General features: G+C 54.6%; 1 protein-coding gene across 1 annotated transcript in view; it reads left to right on the top strand.

Annotated features, from left to right (window-relative positions):
- The window catches only part of LOC133358556 (B-cell CLL/lymphoma 9 protein-like), a 75,023-nt gene that overhangs the window by 31,360 nt on the left and 19,737 nt on the right, over positions 1-23,926 (top strand). Inside the window, 1 exon segment of the mRNA XM_061576922.1 lies at positions 14,066-14,157. The gene's annotated coding sequence lies outside the window, so the exon portion shown is untranslated.

Here is a 23,926-nt window from a genome sequence, read left to right as displayed (position 1 = left end):
GAATCTATTGGTCTCTATGTCAGTCTATGGGTCTCTATGTGTCTGTGGGTCTCTATGCGAGTCCGTGGGTCTCTGTGCGAGTCCAAGACCCCCCCCCCCCCCGGTGTAATCACTGCGGTTGGAGCTGAATCCCAGATTGGAACCCAGCGTCTCTGACACAGCCGTTCCGTAGCGGGGGAAGATTTAAGAAACTCCCCCCCCCCCACCCCCCCATAGGTTCATCTGCCGCGCCGGGTGATGGAAATGTAAACCGGCGACCAGAGGTCGCAAACGGGTTTTGATTCCTTACCCGTACCCGGCCGCACCAGGGTCGCAAACGGGTACCCGTACCCGTACCCGGCTGTACCCGTACCCGGCCGGGTATGGTACGGGTATGGGGTACCTGATTGCGACCTCTGGGATGAAGCCATGTTGCAGGCGCGGGTGGGTTGATTGTAGGAACTTGAATTGTGAGAAGAGACGAGACGTTAGGAAATGAGTGACAAACGGTGACTCACCAGTGACTCACGGTCTACCCGTACCCGGCCGCACCAGGGTCGCAAACGGCTACCCGTACCCGGCCGGGTACGGGTAGCCGGGTATCGGGTAGGGTACGGGTATCGGGTACCTGATTGCGACCTCTGCCGGCAACCTCGGGGTTGGAAGTCCAGGCTGCTGCTGCTGCTGACTGCTGTGTGGGAGCTTCGTCTCTGGATGTTGAGAGTTTGTGGTGGATGAGAAATGTCAGCGTTGGACTGTCACGTGTGGAGCGCCCCTCTCGTATGGCACGGCGGGTGGGATCGCGTAGCGCTCCCCGACTCTGTGTGTGTGTGGCCCAGAGAGCGCGCGGATGACGCATCTCGGTTGTAGTTCTGTGATGTCCGCTTCCGTGGGTTCCGTTCTGAGTGGACCAGAGAGTCACTTGAAGGAGGAGGGGTCTCAGGTGTAGTTCTGTGATGTCCACTTCAGCGGGTTCCGTTCTGAGTAGAGCAGAGAGTCACTTGAAGATGGAGGGTCTCAGGTGTAGTTTTGTGATGTCTGCTTCCACGGGTTCCGTTCTGAGTGGACCAGAGAGTCACTTGAAGGAGGAGGGGTCTCAGGTGTAGTTCTGTGATGTCCACTTCAGCGGGTTCCGTTCTGAGTGGAGCAGAGAGTCACTTGAAGATGGAGGGTCTCAGGTGTAGTTTTGTGATGTCTGCTTCCACGGGTTCCGTTCTGAGTGGAGCAGAGAGTCGCTTGAAGCAGGAGGGGTCTCAGTTGTAGTTCTGTGATGTCTGCTTCCACGGGCCGTCCTCGCAACAGCGTGGAGGGGTCGTCCCAGTGACGGCGGCGACAGCGGCGTGAGATTTGGGATGACGGGGGGGGGGGGGGGGGCGGCTTCGCTCTTCCTCAACGAAGCTTCACACGCAGAGCAGCAGTCCTCACCCCGGACACTCGTTCTGGAGGCCACTCGCTGCTGATGAGACTAGGAAAGGTGAAACCGGCCCCCGCGGTTGTGTTGCCCGTGACAAACACATTGGGGGTGATCCGTCTCGAGGAGCGTGAACGTTTAACTCCGCACCAAGCGTCATTGGTTCAGATTGAACTCGCTCACTCAAACCACTCGCCCTTACCCCCACTCATTCACCCCACCCACTCACACACCCACTTACACACCTACTCATGTACTCACCACACGCACTCGCCCCCCACTCATCCACTCACACACCCACTCACACACCCACTCACACACCCACTTACACACCTACTCATCTACTCACCACACTCACTCGCCCCCCACTCACACACTCACACACCCACTCACACTCCCACTCACACACCCACTCACACACACAATCACACACCTACTCACACACCCACTTACACAACGACTCATTCACTCACCCCACTCACACACCCACTCACTCACCCACTTACACACCTACTCACCTACTCATCCCTCCACTCACCCACCCACCCAATCACACACCCACTCACTCACCTCCTCATCCACTCACCCCACTCATTCACCCATTTACACACCCACTCAAACACCCACTTACACACCTACTCACCTACTCATCCCCCCACTCACCCACCCAATCACACACCCACCCAATCACACACCCACCCAATCACACACCCACTCACTCACCCACTTACCTTCTCATCCACTCACCCCACTCACCCATTTACACATCCACTTACACACCTACTCACCTCACCTACTCGCCTACTCATTCACTCATCCCCCCACTCACCTACTTACACACCCACTCACTCACCCACTTACACACCCACTCACCCCACCTACTAACCGACTCATCCACTCACCCCACTCACCCACTTACACACCCACTAAAACACTCACCCCACGCACTCAGAAACCCACTCACCCCGCCCACTCACTCAATCACCCACTCTTAAATAGGTGTCATCACAGGAACAACCAATCCATTTTAAGCGAGAAATGAACTATTGGGTGGTGGAGGGTCCCACGACACAGATTTGGTGGGATCTGCATGTGGCCTGACGCAAAGAATCACTCGTGGGGAGGGCGGCACGCTGGCTGTGCCACACCTGGCTGTGAAGCGCCGTCGTGCCGCAAGCCGGGCAGGTTGATGGGAGGGAGGGTGGGTGAGTGGACGGGTGGGTGGGCGGGTGGGTGGGCGAGTGGGCGGGCGGGCGGGCGGGCGGGCGTGTGAGTGGGCGGGTGGGCGGGTGGGTGAGTGGGTGAGTGGGTGAGTGGGTGGGTGAGCGAGTGGGCGAGTGGGTGAGCGAGTGAGCGGGTGGGCGAGTGGGCGAGCGAGTGAGCGAGTGAGCGGGTGGGCGGGTGGGTGAGCGAGTGAGCGGGTGGGTGGGTGTGTGAGTGGGCGGGTGGGTGAGCGAGTGGGTGAGCGAGCGGGAGAGCGAGCGGATGAGTTGGTGGATGGGTGTGTGAGTGGGTGAGTGGGTAGGTGAGTGAGTGGGCGGGTGGGCGAGTGAGTGGGCGGGTGGGGGGGTGGGAGAGTAGGCAGGCGAGCGAGTGAGTGAGTGGGCAGGTGAGCGGGTGAGTGAGTGGGCGGGTGAGTGGGTGAGCGGGTGAGCAGTGAGTTGGCTGTCCCCGGGAAATCTCGAGGTTTCTCCGTACGTCGTCCATGCTACACAGTAACACCGTACTAACACCGTGCTACACAGTAACACCGTACTAACACCGTGCTACACAGTAACACTGTGCTACACAGTAACACCGTACTAACACCGTGCTACACAGTAACACCGTACTAACACCGTGCTAACACCGTGCTACACAGTAACACCGTACTAACACCGTGCTACACAGTAACACTGTGCTACACAGTAACACCGTACTAACACCGTGCTACACAGTAACACCGTACTAACACCGTGCTAACACCGTGCTACACAGTAACACCGTACTAACACCGTGCTACACAGTAACACTGTGCTACACAGTAACACCGTACTAACACCGTGCTACACAGTAACACCGTACTAACACCGTGCTAACACCGTGCTACACAGTAACACCGTACTAACACCGTGCTACACAGTAACACCGTGGCACTCGCTCTCGGAGCCGGGGGACAGCGCCATCACGCGCAGTTCCCATCTCTCGGCCAGATTTCTGGACCTCGCAATTTTGGCAACGCCGTTCGACGGACATCGGTGCCACGGCCGCGGTTAATGCCGGCACCTCTTGCGGGCCGGCTTGGCTTCGCACGCAGAGTACCGTGACCTCGCCCGCCACGCCGATCGGAGGTGCGCTCGGAAGGACGACAAACCAAGACGCGAAAAATTTGTTACAAGTCAATTAATTTCCAACGCTGCTGCTGCTGATGATGTAGAAGTGGCGTGTCGCTCCGCTGGCTTCCTGATAGAGCGGCAGGGAGGGCGGTGGTGGTGATGGTGGTTGTGGTGATGATGGTGATGGTGGTGGTGGTGATGGCGGTGGTGGTGATGGTGTTGATGATGGTGGTGGTGGTGGTGATGGTGGTGGTGGTGGTGGTGATGGTGGTGGTGATGGTGTTGATGATGGTGGTGATGATGATGGTGGTGGTGGTGGTGATGATGGTGGTGGTGATGTTAGTGTTGGTGGTGATGTTAGTGATGGTGGTGGTGATGTTAGTGATGGTGGTGGTCATGTTAGTGATGGTGGTGGTCATGTTAGTGATGGTGGTGGTGATGTTAGTGTTGGTGGTGATGTTAGTGATGGTGGTGGTGATGTTAGTGATGGTGGTGGTGATGTTAGTGTTGGTGGTGATTAGTGATGGTGGTGGTGATGTTAGTGATGGTGGTGGTGATGTTAGTGTTGGTGGTGATGTTAGTGTTGGTGGTGATGTTAGTGATGGTGGTGGTGATGTTAGTGTGGTGGTGGTGATGTTAGTGTTGGTGGTGGTGATGTTAGTGTTGGTGGTGGTGATGTTAGTGTTGGTGGTGATGTTAGTGATGGTGGTGGTGATGTTAGTGTTGGTGTTGATGTTAGTGATGGTGGTGGTGATGTTAGTGTTGGTGGTGGTGATGTTAGTGTTGGTGGTGATGTTAGTGTTGGTGGTGGTGATGTTAGTGTTGGTGGTGATGTTAGTGATGGTGGTGATGTTAGTGATGGTGGTGGTGATGTTAGTGGTGGTGGTGATGTTAGTGTTGGTGGTGATGTTAGTGGTGGTGGTGGTGATGTTAGTGTTGGTGGTGATGTTAGTGTTGGTGGTGTTGTTAGTGGTCTAAGCGGAGAGCCTCCTGCCCGTCTCGTTTGTTTACCGAGCCCGGCTCTTGCTGCTGATGAGACCTAGAAGGTGGAGCCCCGAGTGGCACGTTGATGCCGTGTGCCTTCAGCAGCAGGGCCCCGGCTTCACTGACGTTGATGATGATCGCAGTGGCTGTGTACGGAGGCGCGAAAGAAGTTCAACATCTGGTTGACCCAGCGGCAGCGTTTTGTATGGCGAACCCACGCCAGAGGTCGCAAGCGGGTTTTGATTCCTTACCCGTACTCGTACCCGGCCGCACCAGGGTCGCAAACGGCTACCCGTACCCGTACCCGGCCGGGTACGGGTAGCCGGGTATCGGGTAGGGTACGGGTATCGGGTACCCGGTTGCGACCTCTGACCCACGCTCTGCTGGTGAGACCCTGAGCGTTGAAACCGGTTGACTGTGTTGCTCGTTTGGACAAATTGCTGCTGCTCAGCTCGGGGTGGTCTGTCTGTCTGTCTCTCGAGGCACGAGGCCCACCTCGAGAGCTGATTGGCTGCTGCTGCTGCTGTAAACGCCCACGTGGTTGAGCTCTCGCTCGTGGTAGCCAGCTCGCTTACTGCGCGACACAGCAGCTCAGTGGCGGCGGGAACCTTACCTGGTTGGAATAAAAACGCAACTTGGCAATGTCGTGGATAAGGCCGAGTCTGCGTGTGGCTTCCTGGGATGTGATTCTCGCTCCCTGGAGGCTCGTTCCTCGTGATGCCTCTTGGCACCGTCTCAAGTGGGACGACGTCGCGCGTCTTGATTGCTTTTGCTAAGTTTAGTTGTGAAAATATGTTGGTCTTTAGTTGCTCGCTCGCCCACTCACTCACTCACCACGCTGCAGGCCACAACACGCTCACCTATTCACTCACTCACCCATTCACTCACTGACCCATTCACTCACTCACCCATTCACCCACTCACCCATCCACTCACTCACCCACTCACTCACTCACCCATTCACTCACCCATTCACTCACTCACCCATTCACTCACTCACCCATTCACTCACCCACTCACCCATTCACTCACCACTCACCCATTCACTCACTCACCCATTCACTCACTCACCCATTCACTCACCACTCACCCATTCACTCACCCACTCACCCATTCACTCACCCACTCACCCATTCACTCACCCATTCACTCACTCACCCACCCACCCACCCACTCACCCACCCACCCACCCACTCACCCACCCACCCACTCACACTGCAGGTCGTCACTTCACTTCTCTCTCTCTCTCTGCTTCTTCCCTGGCACTGCTCCACTATGGAATTGATTCCCTCATCCAATCATCGCCGCCACCACCATCATCGCCACCACCACCATCGTCACCACCACCGCCACCACCACCACCATCATCGCCACCACAATCATCGCCGCCACCACCATCGCCACCACCACCACCATCGCCACCACCACCACCACCATCATCGCCACCACCACCATCATCGCCACCACCACCATCGCCACCACAATCATCGCCACCACCACCACCACCATCGCCACCACCACCATCGCCACCACAATCATCGCCACCACCACCACCATCATCACCACCACCATCGCCACCACAATCATCGCCACCACCATCGTTATCACCACCACCATCATCATCATCGTCTCTTTCCCCCCCCCCCCCAGCTCTCAGAATAAAACACAAAACGGCGCCGCGTGTTGCTGCCCTGCTCGGCGTGTGTGTTGGTCTGCTCGGCGTGTGTGTTGGTCTGCTCGGCGTGTGTGTTGGTCTGCTCGGCGTGTGTGTTGGTCTGCTCGGCGTGTGTTGTTGGTCTGCTCGGCGTGTGTGTTGGTCTGCTCGGCGTGTGTGTTGGTCTGCTCGGCGTGTGTGTTGGTCTGCTCGGCGTGTGTGTTGGTCTGCTCGGCGTGTGTGTTGGTCTGCTCGGCGTGTGTGTTGGTCTGCTCGGCGTGTGTGTTGGTCTGCTCGGCGTGTGTGTTGGTCTGCTCGGCGTGTGTGTTGGTCTGCTCGGCGCGTGTGTTGGGCCATTTGGAGTCCCTGTGCCCGGCAACCGCGTCACCGATAAACAAACACACACGAGTAAACAAGTAAACAAGTACACAAGTACACCAACAAGTCGTGTCGTCCTGACGACACCACTTGTTGGTGTACTGACATGGCCGCGGTGAAGCCACACGTCTGCCGCTGCCCCCCCCCCCCCCCAGAGTCACCACCACCAACACCACCACCAGCACCAGCACCACCACCAGCACCACCACCAGCACCACCAGCACCACCACCACCACCAGCACCACCACCACCACCTCCAGCACCAGCAGCACCACCAACCACCACCACCAGCAGCACCACCACCACCAGCAGCACCACCACCAGCAGCACCACCACCAGCAGCACCACCACCACAGCCACCACCAGCAGCACCACCAGCAGCACCACCAGCAGCACCACCAACCACCAGCACCACCAACCACCAGCACCACCAACCACCAGCACCACCACCAGCAGCACCACCACCACAGCCACCACCAGCAGCACCACCAGCAGCACCACCACCAGCAGCACCACCACCAGCACCACCAACCACCAGCACCACCAACCACCAGCACCACCATACCATCACCAACCACCACCACCAACCACCACCCCACCACCACCACCAACCACCACCACCAAGGGGGGAGGCTCCCTCACGCTGCCCCTTGCCCAGCTTGTTGCTGCCGCTGCTGCTGCTGCTACATTCTGTGTGCGCGAGGCGAGGGAGCTGTGGAATGAACCAACTGGGCTGAGAAGCGCGGGGGGGGGGGGGGTGCTCGCGTGGTGTGTGTGTGTCGGTGTCTGTGTGTGTGTGTCTGTGTGTGTGTGTGTGTCTGTGTGTGTGTGTCTGTGTGTGTGTGTGTCTGTGTGTGTCTGTGTGTGTCTGTGTGTGTGTGTTTCTGTGTGTGTGTGTCTGTGTGTGTTTCTGTGTGTTTCTGTGTGTGTCTGTGTGTGTGTGTCTGTGTGTGTGTCTCAGTGACGAATATCTGAACCGGTCCTGGGCCTCCCCTAGGTCGACTCGGCCTCAAATGAGTACCTGGTGCGGTGTGTAGTAAACATCGCCACTGGGGAGACAAAGGCGGTCGGGCGTGGCGCTGGCCACCCACCCCCCTCGTGTGCCGTGCCGGCCTTCATAGGTGCTGCTACTCGCTAGCAGCACTTGCCCCGACAGTCTGTTAAGGCTACACGGGGGATCTTTGTCTGTGTGTGTGTGGTGATATTCGAGTGTGTAAGTGCGTCCACGGTACAGTGCGTGTGAGACTGTGGGGGAGCGGTGGCGCAGTGGTGACGCGAGTTCAGTTCCCACTCTGGGGGTCCACGTCCCCCCCTCCTCACCCCCCCCCCCCCCACTCTGGGTTGCCCCTGGCTTCTCCACTCTCCCCCCATATCGAAACGCACACACTCACGCACACACACACGCACACACTCGCGCACACACACACGCACACACTCGCGCACACACGCACACACTCACACACTCGCACACACTCGCGCACACATGCGCACACACGCACACACTCACACACTCACACGCACACACTCACACACTCACACGCACACACACACTCACACGCACGCACACACACACACAAAGACAAAGATCCCCGTGTAGCCTAAACGGACTGTAGGGGAAAGTGCTGTTAGCGAGCACCTATGAAGGCCGGAACGGTACACGAGGGGGTGGGTGGCCAGCACCACGCCCGGCCGCCTTTGTCTCTCCAGTGGCGATGTTTACACATCGCACCAGGTACTCATTTGAGCCTGAGTCGACCTCGGGGAGGCTCAGGACCGGTTCAAATAAACGTCACTGGTGTTGGCCGTGAGCGGGAATCGAACTGGGTCGCCAGGTTCATAGCGCAGCGTAGCGCTAACCACTACACCACCGCTCCCCGCTACAACAACAAAAACCGTCATTCGCCACTAAGTGGCGGTGACGTCACCACGACGCTTGTGCCAGGCCATGTGCACCTTCAGGCCACGTGAAGTGTCGAACGCCCGCTGGCAGGAGGTCACGGAGCAGACCCAGGTGCCACGGGTCAACTGACTGAGATGACTGAGATGATTGGCTGATGCACCACCTGTGCCCCCCACTGTGCCAACGTGCTGTGCTTTAGCCACCCGGCACTCAGCTCGTTGTTGTGAGCGGCGCTCCTCCGCCCTCTGTTGTTGGAGGGCGACTGCCTCCAACTGCCCAGTAGCGTCCTTCACAAGCCTCCTCCACAGAGGCCGATCTTGACACCGCTGGTACCAGTCACCGGCAAGTCCACTCAGCTCCACGTCCTCCTGTACCACATCACTCCATCTCTTCTCTAGCCCGTGCCGCGCCCATTTAGCCCCCTCTATCCAGCCAAACAAAAGCGGTTTAGGCATGTGGTGGCTGGGCATGCGGACTACATGACCCAGCCAAACGCAGCCTTGCCTGCCGGAGGAGCTCACCGATGGGACTTTGTCCACATCTTTCAAGGATTTGTGAGCTCCTCACACATTCCAGCCTGGTTAAACCCAGGATGGATCGTAGGCAGGCCAGCCTAAATGGTTCTAACCGGCGAAGATGTTCCATTACGGGGGTCCACGTTTCGCAATCGTAGAGAAGGGAGGGAATGACCATGGCCGAGAAGAACCCGACGCTTTGTGCGGAGTGATAGACCAGATAGCTTCCACACAGCGTTACGCAACCGATGAAAAGATATTGCCGCTCGACTGATTCGGAGTGAGACCTCTGCTGTTAAACCGGAGCCGGTCATGAGCACACTGCCAAGGTATGGGAAACTCTCCACTCTCTCCACAACTGCCCTATCACCAATTGGGAGTTGTGGGGGTGGAGTGTCCGATGGTACAAAATACCCAGGCAGGTGCTTAGTTTTGGTGGGGCTGATGGTAAGGCCCCACCTCTTAGCGGCAAGCTCCAGGTTCAGCAGCAGCGCCTCCCAACGCCTCCTCTGAGTGAGCTGCAATTACCAGGTCGTCGGCATACGTAACGTGGTTGAGCAATAGGGAGCCATCCCTTGACCGCACCCGGGCATCGATCAACCTCCCATTATATTTGTACCAAATGGAAATTCCTCCGGTACAGCTATTGAAGACTTCACGAACTACGTGGTCAAAATAGATGTAAAATAATGTGGGAGCCAGAGGACATCCCTGTCGCGCACCCCAAGATGTACAGGGAATGGCTCTGACTCCCGGCCACGTAGTTTTACCCGGGCCTCACTACACACATGCACACGCGCACACACACACACGCACACGCGCACGCACACGCACACACGCGCGCACACGCATGCACACACACATGCACACACACGCACACACACAATGTTACTTGAATTGTTCAGACGCGGTACCAAGCTATAGTCCGAGTCGACTTGTTGGAGGCCTGCCACTGGCTCCAGACATTCGCCACTGATGTTGGACGTGAAGTGGGAATTGAACTCTGGTCCACCTGGGCTGAACCACTATCTACAATTCTACACATTTGTATGACACTAAACTAAACTATTAAAAAAATGTTTTATCTTACCGGGCGAGGCTCACCGAGCGATGTAGAAGCTTGTGTTGCCTCCGAAACGTCGTGATTTTATTTAGTTGTTTCTTTTATTATTTATTTTTTACCTACGTGACTTTACCGAAACAACCAAAGAGTATGTTGAAGCTCTTCCTTCAGAAGCGGCCTGGACATCACAAACGATGGCTCCACAACGGCGTGGCTTATCACGTGGACATTTATAGCAGCCAGAAATACTCTAAGCGCGTGGCGATGTTTGTACACGGAGAGGGAAATTGCAGAGCGCCAGGAGAAAAATCCACGCTGCCACGGGGAGAGAGACACGCAAACTCCAAATCTACAGCAGCAGCAGGCGTCGGGGTCGGGATCGAACCCACGACCTCCTGTAGACCAGGCGAGGTAGTTAACATCTCCTAGCCATCGTGGGATCAGACCCACGACCTCCTGTATACCAGGCGAGGTAGTTAGCATCTCATAGTCTGTGAGATGATGATGAGAGAGAGACACACAAACTCCAAATATACAGCAGCAGGTACCGTCAGGATTGGGATCGAACCCACGACCTCCTGCACACCAAACGAGGTAGTTAACATCTCATAGCCACCGTCGGATCGAGTCCACGACCTCCTGTACACCAGGCGAGGTAGTTGACATCTAGCCACGATGATGATGATGATGAGAGAGAGACACGCAAACTCCAAATATACAGCAGCAGGCTTCAGGGTCGGAATCGAACCCACGACCTCCTGTATACCAGGCGAGGTAGTTAACATCTCATAGCTACCGTGGGATCGGACCCACGACCTCCTGTATACCAGACGAGGTAGTTAACATCTCCTAGCCACTGTGGGATCGAGTCCACGACCGCCTGTACACCAGGCGAGGTAGTTGACATCTCCTAGCCACCGTGATGATGATGAGAGCGAGAGAGACACACAAACTCCAAATATACAGCAGCAGCAGCAGGCACCGTCAGGGTCGGGATTGAACCCACGCCCTCCTGAGGTCACCTGCTCATGATTATTATTGAGGGGGGCTGGTCGACGTGGAGTGACGTCACGAGCGTTAAGGACATTCCTGGGTGATTGTAGTAGGGTCTGTATGTGAGTCTGCAGGTCTCTGTGTGAGTCTCTGGGTCTGTATGTGAGTCTGCAGGTCTCTGTGTGAGTCTGTGGGTCTCTGTGAGTCTGCAGGTCTCTGTGTGAGTCTCTGGGTCTGTGTGTGAGTCTGTGGGTCTCTGTGAGTCTGCAGGTCTCCGTGTGAGTCTACGGATCTGTATGTGAGTCTGCAGGTCTCTGTGTGAGTCTGTGGGTCTCTGTGAGTCTGCAGGTCTCTGTGTGAGTCTGTGGGTCTCTGTGAGCATATAGGCCTCCATCTGAGTGTATGGGGTCTGTGTGAGTCTATAGGTTTCTATGCGAGTATATCGGTCTCTTATGGGTATATAGGTCTCTGAGTTTGAGTCTCCGTGTGAGTCTGCGGGTCTCTGTGAGAGTCTACGGGTCTCTGTGAGTCTATGGGTCTCTGTGAGTCTATGGGTTTCTGAGAGTCTACGGGTCTCTGTGAGTCTATGGGTCTCTGTGAGAGTCTACGGGTCTCTGTGTGAGTCTGCGGGTCTCTGTGTGAGTCTGCGGGTCTCTGTGTGAGTCTACGGGTCTCTGTGTGAGTCTACGGGTCTCTGTGTGAGTCTGCGGGTCTCTGAGTCGATGAGACCTGGTGTAATGGGTGTGGGTTGGAGCTGAAATCCTCGACAGGAGCCCAGAGGCTGTCAGCGGCGCTGGCCCAGCACGCGTCTCTCCCCTCGGTGACAACCCGCTCTCCCACGAGGCCATATCCAACCGGGAGACCCATACACAACAACACCACCAACACCACCAACACCACCAACACCACCACCAACACCACCAACACCACCACCAACACCACCAACACCACCAACACCACCACCAACACCACCACCACCAACACCACCACCAACACCACCACCACCAACACCACCAACACCACCACCAACACCACCACCACCAACACCACCACCAACACGACCACCACCAACACGACCACCACCAACACGACCACCACCACCAACACCACCACCAACACCACCACCACCAACACCACCAACACCACCAACACCACCACCAACACGACCACCACCAACACGACCACCACCAACACGACCACCACCAACACGACCACCACCACCAACACCACCACCAACACCACCACCACCAAGAACACCACCACCACCAACACCACCACCACCACCACTACACAGGCCCGAGATGCATAGAAACCATCATGCAGTTGAATCTTGATTCGATGTTTTCGTGACTGCAGGAATCCTCCACACACTGTGGTTCTTTGGGTAAAGTGACGTGGGTAGAAATATAAATAATAACAATTAGATCCTTATAGATTTGAAGCTTTCGTGACTGCAAGGATTCACATTCTTAGTTCTTTCGGTAAAGTCACGTAGGTAAAAAATGAAATAAAAATAACTTTATTGTTTTTATTTTTTTATTAATTTTAATTTCATTTTTTACCTACGTGACTTTTACCGAAAGAACTTAAGAATAATAATTAGATGGCGACGTTTCGATCGCAACAGCAAGCGACCTTCTTCAGGTGAAGACCTTCACGTGAATACGGTCGTCGATCGGAACGTCGCGATCTAATTATTATTTTTTACCAAAAGAACCAAAGACATTTGGCAGTTCCCCATCAGCGGTCCAAGCGAGCCCTGCGCACTGCTGATGAGAGCAGCGGGCGGCGAAACCCGTCAAGGGGTGACCCCCCCACGCCCCCCCCTCGTAAGTGAGGCAGTGATTCTTCTTGGTTCTTTCGGTAAAGTCACGTAGAAGGGAAGTAATAAAATAATAAAAATAAAACATAATAAAATAAAAGAATGTATTATGTTTTATTTTTATTATTTTATTATTTCCCTTCTACGTGACTTTACCGAAAGAACCAAGAAGATGAATCCCTGCAGTCACGAAAGCTTTAAATCGAAATTTGAGGCAATGATTGTTGGTGGCCGATGGGTTAGAATATCAAGCCCCGCTGCTGCTGCTGGTGATTTTCTCTCGTGTTGAGAGAGAGAGAGGTTGTGGAGGTTGTGGAGGAGGAGGAGGAGGCAGGTGATCGCCTGCTCGTCCATTGCGGGGAGACTTGTGCTCGAGACGTCGTGCACCAGAGTGTGTCTCCTCTGTAGGCACCAAGGCACGGCGGGGGGGGGGGGGTCAACGTTCAACCAGAGATGATTCCTTCGGTTGAATGTTGCATATCATCATCATCATCTCTCTGTGTGTGTGTGTCTCTGTGTGTCTCTGTGTGTGTGTCTCTCTGTGTATGTGTGTGTGTGTGTCTCTGTGTGTGTCTCTGTGTGTGTGTCTGTGTGTGTCTCTTTGTGTCTCTGTGTGTGTCTCTGTGTGTGTATCTCTCTGTGTGTGTGTCTCTCTCTCTCTCTCTGTGTGTGTCTCTCTCTGTGTCTGTCTCACTGCGTCTCTCTCTCTGTGTGTGTCTGTCTCTCTGTGTCTCTCTGTGTCTCTCTCTCTGTGTGTGTCTCTCTCTCTGTGTGTGTCTCTCACTGCGTGTCTGTCTCACTGTGTCTCTCTCTGTGTGTCTCTCTCTGTGTGTGTCTCTGTGTCTGTCTCACTGCGTCTCTCTCTCTGTGTGTGTCTGTCTCTCTGTGTCTCTCTGTGTCTCTCTCTCTGTGTGTGTCTCTCTCTCTGTGTGTGTCTCTCTCTGTGTCTGTCTCACTGTGTCTCTCTCTGTGTGTCTCTCTCTGTGTGTGTCTCTGTGTCTGTCTCACTGCGTCTCTCTCTGTTGTGTGTCTCCCTGTCCATCCCTGGCAGACAGCACCGCGGTGAAGGCTCTGCCACCAGGGCGAGCAGTGCGAGCAGTGTGGAGCAGTGTCGATCATCATCATCATCAGTATGTATGACGAGTAAGCGGCACACGTGCAGCAGAGAGCCCACTGTAACACGGCCACGCGCTGCCAATGACAAAGGCCACCCGCGTAGTCCACACGGCCTCTCGGGGCAAGTGCTGTTGGCTGGTAAGCTTCGCTTGGTGGTGGTTGGGCAATCGCCCGTGTAGCCTTCAAGGACTGTAGGGGCAAGTGCTGTTAGAGAGTGGCATCTATGAATGTGGTCAGCACCACGCCCGGCCGCCTTTGTCTCCCCTGTGGCGATGTTTACGCACCGCACCAGGTACTCATTTGAGGCTGAGTCGACCTAGGGGAGGCCCCAGGAACGGGTCGGATAATAATCTTCGCTGGTGTTGGCCGTGAGCGGGAATCAAACTCGGGTCGCCGGGTTCGTAGCGCAGCGTAGCGCTAACCGCTGCACCACCGCTCCCCACAAGGTGACACACACACAGAGACACACAGAGACAGACGCACACAGACACACACAGAGACACACACACACAGAGACACACACAGACAGAGACACACACAGACAGAGACACACACAGACAGAGACACACACAGACAGAGACACACACAGACAGAGACACACACACAGAGACACACACAGAGAAACACAGACACACACACTTACACACACACACTTATACACACACAAATCTCCACACACACTCACAAATCTACACACACACAGACTTACACACACGCTTACACACAAACTCACTTATACACACACACTTATATACACACACAAATCTACACACACACACCTATACTCACACACACACTTATACACACACACAAATCTCCACACACACACTCACACATCTACACACACACACAGACAAATCTACACACACTCACTTATACACACACACTTATATATACACACACACAAATCTACACACCCCACCTATACTCACACACACACTTATACACACACACAAATCTCCACACACACACTCACAAATCAACACACACACACTTACACACACACACAAATCTACACACTCACTTATACACACACACTTATATATACACACACACACCTATACTCACACACACACTTATACACACACACAAATCTCCACACACACACTCACAAATCAACACACACACTTATATACACACACACAAATCTCCACACACACACTCACAAATCAACACACACACTTATATACACACACACAAATCTTCACACACACAAATCTCCACACACACACTCACAAATCTACACACACACACTTACACAGACTTACACACACACACAAATCTACACACTCACTTATACACACACACTTATATACACACACACACACACAAATCTACACACACACACCTATACTCACACACACACTTATACACACACAAATCTCCACACACACACTCACAAATCTACACACACACTTATACACACACACAAATCTACGTACGCACACTTATACACACTCACACATCTACACACACACGCACAAACACTACACACACACTATACTCACACACACTCAGATACAGCATCCGCTCACACACACAAAGACATCCACACTCACACACGCAAAGACTCACACACATGCAAAGACAAAGATCCCCATATAGTCGTGACACACTCTGGGGACAAGTGCTCTTAGCGAGCACCTATGAAGGCCAAAACACATCTACATGCACACACATCTACATACACACATCTACACACACACATTTACATAAACACATCTACACACATTTACATACACACATCTACACACACACACATTTACATAAACACATCTACACACATTTACACACACACATCTACATACACACACACCTACATACACACACACATCTACATACACACACATCTACCTACACACACACACACCTACATACACACACATCTACACACATTTACACACACACACATCTACACACACACACATCTACACACACACTCACATCTACACACATCTACACACACACACCTACACACACACACACACCTACACACACACACATCTACACAACAACAACAACAACAACCGCCATTCGCCACTAAGTGGCGGTGACGTCACCACGATGCTTGTGCCAGGCCAAGTGCACCTTGAGGCCACGTGAAGTGTCGAAAGCCCGCTGGCAGGAGGTCACGGGGCAGACCCAGGTGCCACTGGTCGACTGACCGAGATGACCGAGATGACTGGCTGATGCACCACCTGTGCCCCCTACTGTGCCAACTTGCTGTGCTTTAGCCACCCGGCGCTCCGCTCGTTGTTGTGAGCGTCGCTCCTCCGCCCTCCGTTGTTGTTGGAGGGCGACTGCCTCCAACTGCCCAGTAGCGTCCTTCACGAGCCTCCTCCACTGAGGCCGATCTTGACACCGCTGGTACCAGTCATCGGCAAGTCCACTCAGCTCCACGTCCTCCTGTACCACATCACTCCATCTCTTCTCCAGCCCGTGCCGCGCCCGTCTAGCCCCCTCGATCCGGCCGAACAAAAGCTGTTTAGGCATGCGGTGGCTGGGCATGCGGGCTACATGACCCAGCCAACGCAGCCTTGCCTGCCGGAGGAGCTCACTGATGGGACTTTGCCCAGATCTTTCAAGGATTTGTGAGCTCCTCACACAATCCAGCCTGGTTAAACCCAGGATGGATCGTAGGCAGGCCAGCCTAAATGTTTCCAACCGGCGAAGATGCTCCACCAGGGGGGTCCACGTCTCGCAAGCGTAGAGAAGGGAGGGAATGACCGTGGCCGAGAAGACCTGAAGCTTCGTGCGGAGCGACAGACCAGGTAGCTTCCACACATCTACACACACACCTACACACACACACACACCTAAACACACACACCTACACACATACACACACACACCTACACACACACACCTACACACACGAGTGAAGCATTCCTTTGCTGCCCCCTATCTCCCCGTAGCAGAGCCCTGCACGGCACCCCCAGAGTGGAGCTACCTCCCCCCCCCCGCGCTTATCGCCCAGTTGGTCTCGCCCGGCACGCAGGGAAATTCTTGCATTTTAAACTCCCCGGCTGGACGCAAATCCAGGCGCAGATCCACCGCGCTGGATCCGGATCGCATTGTGTTCGTTCTAATTGTTATTTTTCTTCACCACCATCACCACCATCACCACCATGGCGATGTTGTTCTGTGTGTTGGTGGATGTTGATGATGTCTCACGGCTCCGCTGCCGCCGTAGTCGTGGGGTGAACGTCAGGGTGGACGTTTCTCTGTCGGGGTGGTCACGGTGTAGACCGTGTGTGTGTAGATGTGTGTAGATGTGAGAGTGTGTGTGTGTGTAAGAGAGTGTGTGTGTAGATGTGTGTGTGTGTGGGGAGCGGTAGTGTAGCGGTTAGCGCGCTGCGCTATGAACCTGGCGACCCGGGTTCGATTCCCGCTCACGGCTAACACCAGTGACGATTATCTGAACCGGTCCTGGGCCTCCCCTAGGTCGACTCAGCCTTAAATGAGTACCTGGTGCGGTGTGTAAACATCGCCACTAGGGAGACAAAGGCGGTCGGGCGTGGTGCTGGCCACCCACCCCCTCGTGTACCGTTCCGGCCTTCATAGGTGCTCGCTAACAGCACTTGCCCCTACAGTCTGTTCAGGCTATACGGGGGATCTTTGTCTTTGTGTGTAGATGTGTGTGTGTGAGTGTGTAAGAGTGTGTGTGTGTAGATGTGTGTGAGTGTGTGTAGATGTGTGTGAGTGTGTAAGAGAATGTGTGTGAGTGTGTCTGAGAGTGTGTGTGTAGATGTGTGTAGATGTGTGTGTGAGTAAGAGAATGTGTGTGAGTGTGTAAGAGAGAGTGTGTGTAGATGTGTGTGTGTGGAGTGTGTGTGTGTAGATGTGTGTGTGTAGATGTAGGTGTGTGTGAGTGTGTAAGAGAGTGTGTGTGTAGATGTGTGTGAGTGTGTGTGAGAGTGTGTGTGTGAGAGAGAGTGTGTGTGTGAGTGTGTGAGTGTGAGAGTGTGTGTGTCAGTATTTGGGGGGGGGTGTGTGTGTGAGTGTGTGTGTGTGAGTATTGGTGTGTGTGTGAGTGTGTGTGAGAGTATTGGTCTGTGTGTGATTGTGTGTGAGTGTGTGAGAGTATTGGTTTGTGTGAGTGTGTGTGTGTGAGCGTGTGTGAGTGTGTGTGAGAGTGTGTAAATGTGTGAGAGTGAGTGTGTGAGTGTGTGTGAGAGTGTGTAAGTGTGTGCGTGTGTGTAAGTGTGTGAGTGTGTGTGAGAGTATTGGTGTGTGTGTGTGTGAGAGTGTGTGAGTGTGTGTGTAAGTGTGTGTGTGTGAGAGTGTGTGTGAGTGTGTGAGTGAGAGTAAGTGTGTGAGTGTGTGTGTGTGGGAGTATGAGTGAGAGTGTGAGTGAGTGTGTAAATGTGTGAGTGTGTGTGAGAATATTGGTGTGTGTGAGTGTGTGTGTGTGAGAGTGTGAGTGAGTGTGTGAGTGTGTGTGTGTGAGAGTGTGTGAGTGTGAGAGTGTGTGTGAGTGTGTGAGTGAGAGTAAGTGTGTGTGTGTGTGACACGGGTTAAAATCCTGTTCACACACTCACCAGCGCTGGCTATGTGGAGTCTGTGTTTCGCACAGATACTCTCGCTATGAGTGTCCGCGTCTGTGTCGGTGTGACGATGACGACGACGATGACGATGATTGTTATCAATCCGTGCCGTTCGTCGCCTCGTGGCGGCATTTCGTGACGATGATCCCACTCCCACCTTGTCGGCATGTGTTTTATTATCTGGAGGAATCCGATGATCTATGAAGCTCTTTTTAACGCTTGTCCAGTCAGCGGCACGGGGTCAAAGCGGGCACAACCACAACAACCACAACAACAAGGCACAACCACAACAACCACAACAACCACAACAACAAGGCACAACCACAACAACCACAACAAGGCACAACCACGGCAGGAGTGCACAGTACAAGAAAGGCAAACGAGTCAGCCAGACACGAACACACAACACTCAACCACCATCACCATCACATCGCGGCCTGGTCCTTGCTCACAAAATGGAATTTTAAATCCGCTGCCCCCCCCCCATTACCCATTCCCACCGCTCCCCCTCCTCCTCAACCCCCGATTCGGCCGGGTAGCTGCACGCTCGGTGATAGAGCGGGGGAGGGAGCGGGGGGGGAGCGGGGGGGGGGAGCGGGGGGGGGGGGGCGGGGGGAGCGGGGGGGGGGGAGTGGGGGGAACAGGGCGGGAGCGATCGCAGGGAGCAGTTCAAGCCCCCTGACTTGCAGCTTTGCGGTTGGTGGGTTGGCTACGTACGGTGCGAAAGAAGTTCAGCGTCATGGTGTGGGTACGGTGCGGTGTGGTTCTGGTGGACACGGCACCATCGCCCCCCCCCCCACGCTGCTTGTTGCTGGCCGTGTTGAGTCAGGTGGTCTCCGTGGGAGTCTGTGGGTCTCTATGCGTCTCTGGGTCTCCATGGGTCTCGTTGTGTCTCTTTGTCAGGTCACGTGTCTGATTCTGAGGGTGGCCAGCACCACGCCTCGCGTGCGGCGATGCTTCTACATCGCAACAGATGCTCATTTAAGGCTGAGTCGACCTAAGTGGGGGCCCATGCCCGGTTCAAATATTCACCGCTGTTATTGGCCACGAGCGGGAGTTGAACTCAGGTCGCCGGGTTCGTTGAGCAGTGTGCTAACTACTGCGCCACCGCTCCCAGCATGTGATTATACACACATGGACACACACAAAGAAAAAGACAAAGATCCCCCGTGTAGCCTTGACAAACTGCAGGGGCAAGTGCTGTTAGCGAGCGGCACCTATGAAGGCCGGCACGGCACACGAGGGGGTGGGTGACCAGCTCCACGGCCGGCCGTCTTTGTCTCCCCAGTGGCGATGTTTGCACACTGCACCTTGTACTCGTTTGAGGCTGAGTCGACCTAGGGGACGTCCAGGACCGGTTCAGATAATCGTCACCGGCGTTGGCCGAGAGCGGGTTTCAAACTCGGGTCGCCAGGTTCGTAGCGCAGCGTAGCGCTAACCACTACACCACCGCTCCCCAACACACAGTCACACACACACACAGGCATATACCGCTACAGACTGTATATTCACATATACCCTCACACACACACATACCGACACAGACACACGTGAAAGACAAACATTGAGATCGTACATCACACTCGCACAACACGCACACACACACACAGCCCATATAGATGATTCAACAACAGATACACACAGACACGCACACACACGCGTACACACTCACTCACATACTCGCACACATACACACATACTCACACACTCACTCACACTCGCACAACACGCACACACACAGCCCATATGGATGCTTCAACAACAGATACACACAGACACGCACACACACACGCACACACGCGCACACACGCGCACACACGCACACACACGGTCCACTACACCCACTGACACACAAGCCACGCACACACGAGCAGAGCACACATCCGCACCTTGCGCACACACGCACGGGCTTAAAATACACCCACGCACACTGTCACGCCACCCCTTTTAACACACACGCACTCACACACACACTCACACACTCACTCTCACACTCACACACTCACTCACACACTCACTCACACACTCACACACACACTCACTCTCACACACACTCACACACTCACACACTCACACACACACTCACACACTCACACACTCACTCACACACACACACTCACTCGCACGCACACTCACACACACTCACACACTCACACACACACTCTCACACTCACACACTCACTCACACACACACACTCACTCTCACACTCACACACTCACACACACTCACACACTCACTCGCACGCACACTCACACACACTCACACACACACTCACACACTCACTCTCACACTCACACACTCACACACTCACTCGCACGCACACTCACACGCACTCACACACACACTCACACACTCACTCTCACACTCACACACTCACTCACACACTCACACACACACTCACTCTCACACACACTCACACACTCACACACACACTCTCACACTCACACACTCACACACACACTCACTCGCACGCACACTCACACACACTCACACACACACGCACTCACACACTCACACACTCACTCACACATTCACACACACACACACCCACACTCACACACACTCGCACACACTCACACACTCTCACACACACTCACACACTCACACACACACTCTCACACTCACACACTCACTCACACACACACTCACTCGCACGCACACTCACACACACTCACACACACGCACTCACACACACGCACTCACACACTCACACACTCACACGCACACTCACACACTCACACACACACACACCCACACTCACACACACTCGCACACACTCACACACTCACACACACTCGCACACACTCGCACACACTCACACCCACACACTCACACACTCACACACTCACACGCTCACACACACACATGAACCTGCTCGTTGACACACACACACACTGCTCGTTGACACACACACTTACACATACCATTGCTCACTTGCACACACTCAGACAAAAGACAAAGATCCCCCGTGTAGCCTCAACAGACTGTAGGGGCAAGTGCTGTTAGCGAGCGGCACCTATGAAGGCCGGCACGGCACACGAGGGGGTGGGTGGCCAGCGCTACGCCCGGCCGCCTTTGTCTCCCCAGTGGCGATATTTACTACACACCGCACCGAGTACTCGTTTGAGGCTGAGTAGACCTAGGGGAGGCCCAGGACCGGTTCAGATAATCGTCTCTGGTGTCGGCCGTGAGCGGAATTCGAACTCGGGTCGCCTATTGTCACGCACACAGACACACACCCACTCACTGCACGCACACAGACACACACCCACTCACTGCACGCACACAGACACACACCCACTCACTGCACGCACACAGACACACACCCACTCACTGCACGCACACAGGAGGTGCACACACCCAATCATTAAGTCCCCATCACAGTCGCCCTTGTGTGTGCCTCCGCGTGTCTCCGCGTGTCTCCGTGTGTCTCCGTGTGTCTCCGCGTGTCTCCGCGTGTCTCTGCGTGTCTCCGTGTGTCTCCGTGTGTCTCCGCGTGTCTTTGTGTGTCTCCGCGTGTCTCTGTGTGTTTCTGTGTGTCTCTGTGTGTCTCCGCGTGTCTCCACGTGTCTCTGTGTGTCTCCGCGTGTCTCCGCGTGTCTCCGCGTGTCTCCGTGTGTCTCCGTGTCTCTTGAAAATCAAGTTTGACCTCGTGGTCTGTCCTGAGCTGTCCTTTGTTCTAGAGAAATGTAAACACGGAGCGATGCGGTGGACAGAGCCACGGAGGGGAGTGTGAGAGAGAGAGTGAATAAGTGAGTCGTCGGGTGAGTGAGTGAGTGAGTCGGTGTGTATGTAGGCGAGTCTGTGGGTGAGTGAGTGATTGGTAAAGAGAGTGAGAGAAAGAGTGGGTGAGTTAGAGCGTGAGCGGGTGAGGGGACAAGCGAGTGATGGGTCAAGAGAGTGAGTGGGTCACTGCGTAGGTGAGCGAGCAAGTGGGTGAGTGAGCGGATGATTGCTCGGCTGAGAGAGTGGGTGGGTGAGCGATTGGTCAAGGGAGTTAAGTGCAAGAGCGAGGTTGGTGAGTGGGTGAGCGAGTGGGTGGGTGGGTGAGTGAGCGAGTGGGTGAGTGAGCGAGTGGGTGAGTGGGTGGGTGAGTGGGTGAGTGAGCGTGTGGGTGCGTGAGCGAGTGGGTGAGTGAGTGGGTGGGTGAGTGAGTGAGTGGGTGAGCGAGTGGGTGAGTGGGTGAGTGAGTGGGTGAGTGAGCGTGTGGGTGCGTGAGCGAGTGGGTGAGTGAGTGAGTGGGTGAGTGGGCGAGTGGGCGAGTGAGCGTGTGGGTGCGTGTACGGATGAGGGCTCGGCTGACAGAGAGAGTGGGTGGGTGAGTGATTCAGGGGGTTTGTGTGTGGGGGTGAGTGGCTGAGTCGGTGAGTCAATAGGTGAGCGTGAATAGGGTCCCGTGTTATCTATTATTGTATTATTATGTGGGTAGCGGTAGTGCAGCGGTGAGCTGCACTACGTCTACCCTACAGTCTGTTAAGGCTGTACGGGGTATCTTTGTCGTTGTCTTTTGTATTATTTATGAACATTACATCTACTCCCATTCTCTGCTCACCCACCACCATTCGCACACAAAGACAAAGGTGCCCGTGTAGCCCCTAGACAGTGAGGGAGTGGGGTGGCCGTGACGATTCCATACCACCTTTGTGTCCCCACTTCTCCACAGCGCAAGCTATACTTCTATGGGTCTCTGTGTGAGTCTGTGGGTCTCTGTGTGAGTCTGTGGGTTTCTGTGTGTGAGTCTCGGTGAGAGTGGGTCTGTGTGTGAGTCTGTGTGAGTCTGTGGGTCTCTGTGTGTGAGTCTCTGTGAGAGTGGGTCTGTGTGTGAGTCTGTGTGAGTCTGTGGGTCTCTGTGTGTGAGTCTCTGTGAGAGTGGGTCTGTTTGTGAGTTTGTGGGTCTCTGTGTGAGTCTGTGGGTCTCTGTGTGAGTCTATGGGTCTGTGTGTGAGTCTGTGGGTTTCTGTGTGAATGTGGGTTTCTGTGAGAGTCTGTGGGTCTGTGTGTGTGTCTGGTTCTCTGTGTGAGTCTATGGGTCTGTGTGTGAGTCTGTGGGTTTCTGTGTGAGTCTGTGGGTCTCTGTGTGAGTCTGTGTGTCTCTGCGTGAGTCTGTGGGTTTCTGTGTGAGTCTGTGTGTCTCTGTGTGAGTCTGTGTGTCTGTGTGTGAGTCTGTGAGAGTGGGTCTGTGTGAGAGTCTGTGGGTCTCTGTGTGAATGTGGGTCTCTGTGTGAGTCTGTGGGTCTCTGTGTGAGTC

The sequence above is a fragment of the Lethenteron reissneri genome, chromosome 62, assembly GCF_015708825.2.
Source record: "Lethenteron reissneri isolate LAM-NWPU_2019-01 chromosome 62, ASM1570882v1, whole genome shotgun sequence".
Taxonomy (NCBI): domain Eukaryota; kingdom Metazoa; phylum Chordata; class Hyperoartia; order Petromyzontiformes; family Petromyzontidae; genus Lethenteron; species Lethenteron reissneri.
Note: the sequence above shows the minus strand (reverse complement) of the source record. Positions and strands in the feature narration are given on the sequence as shown.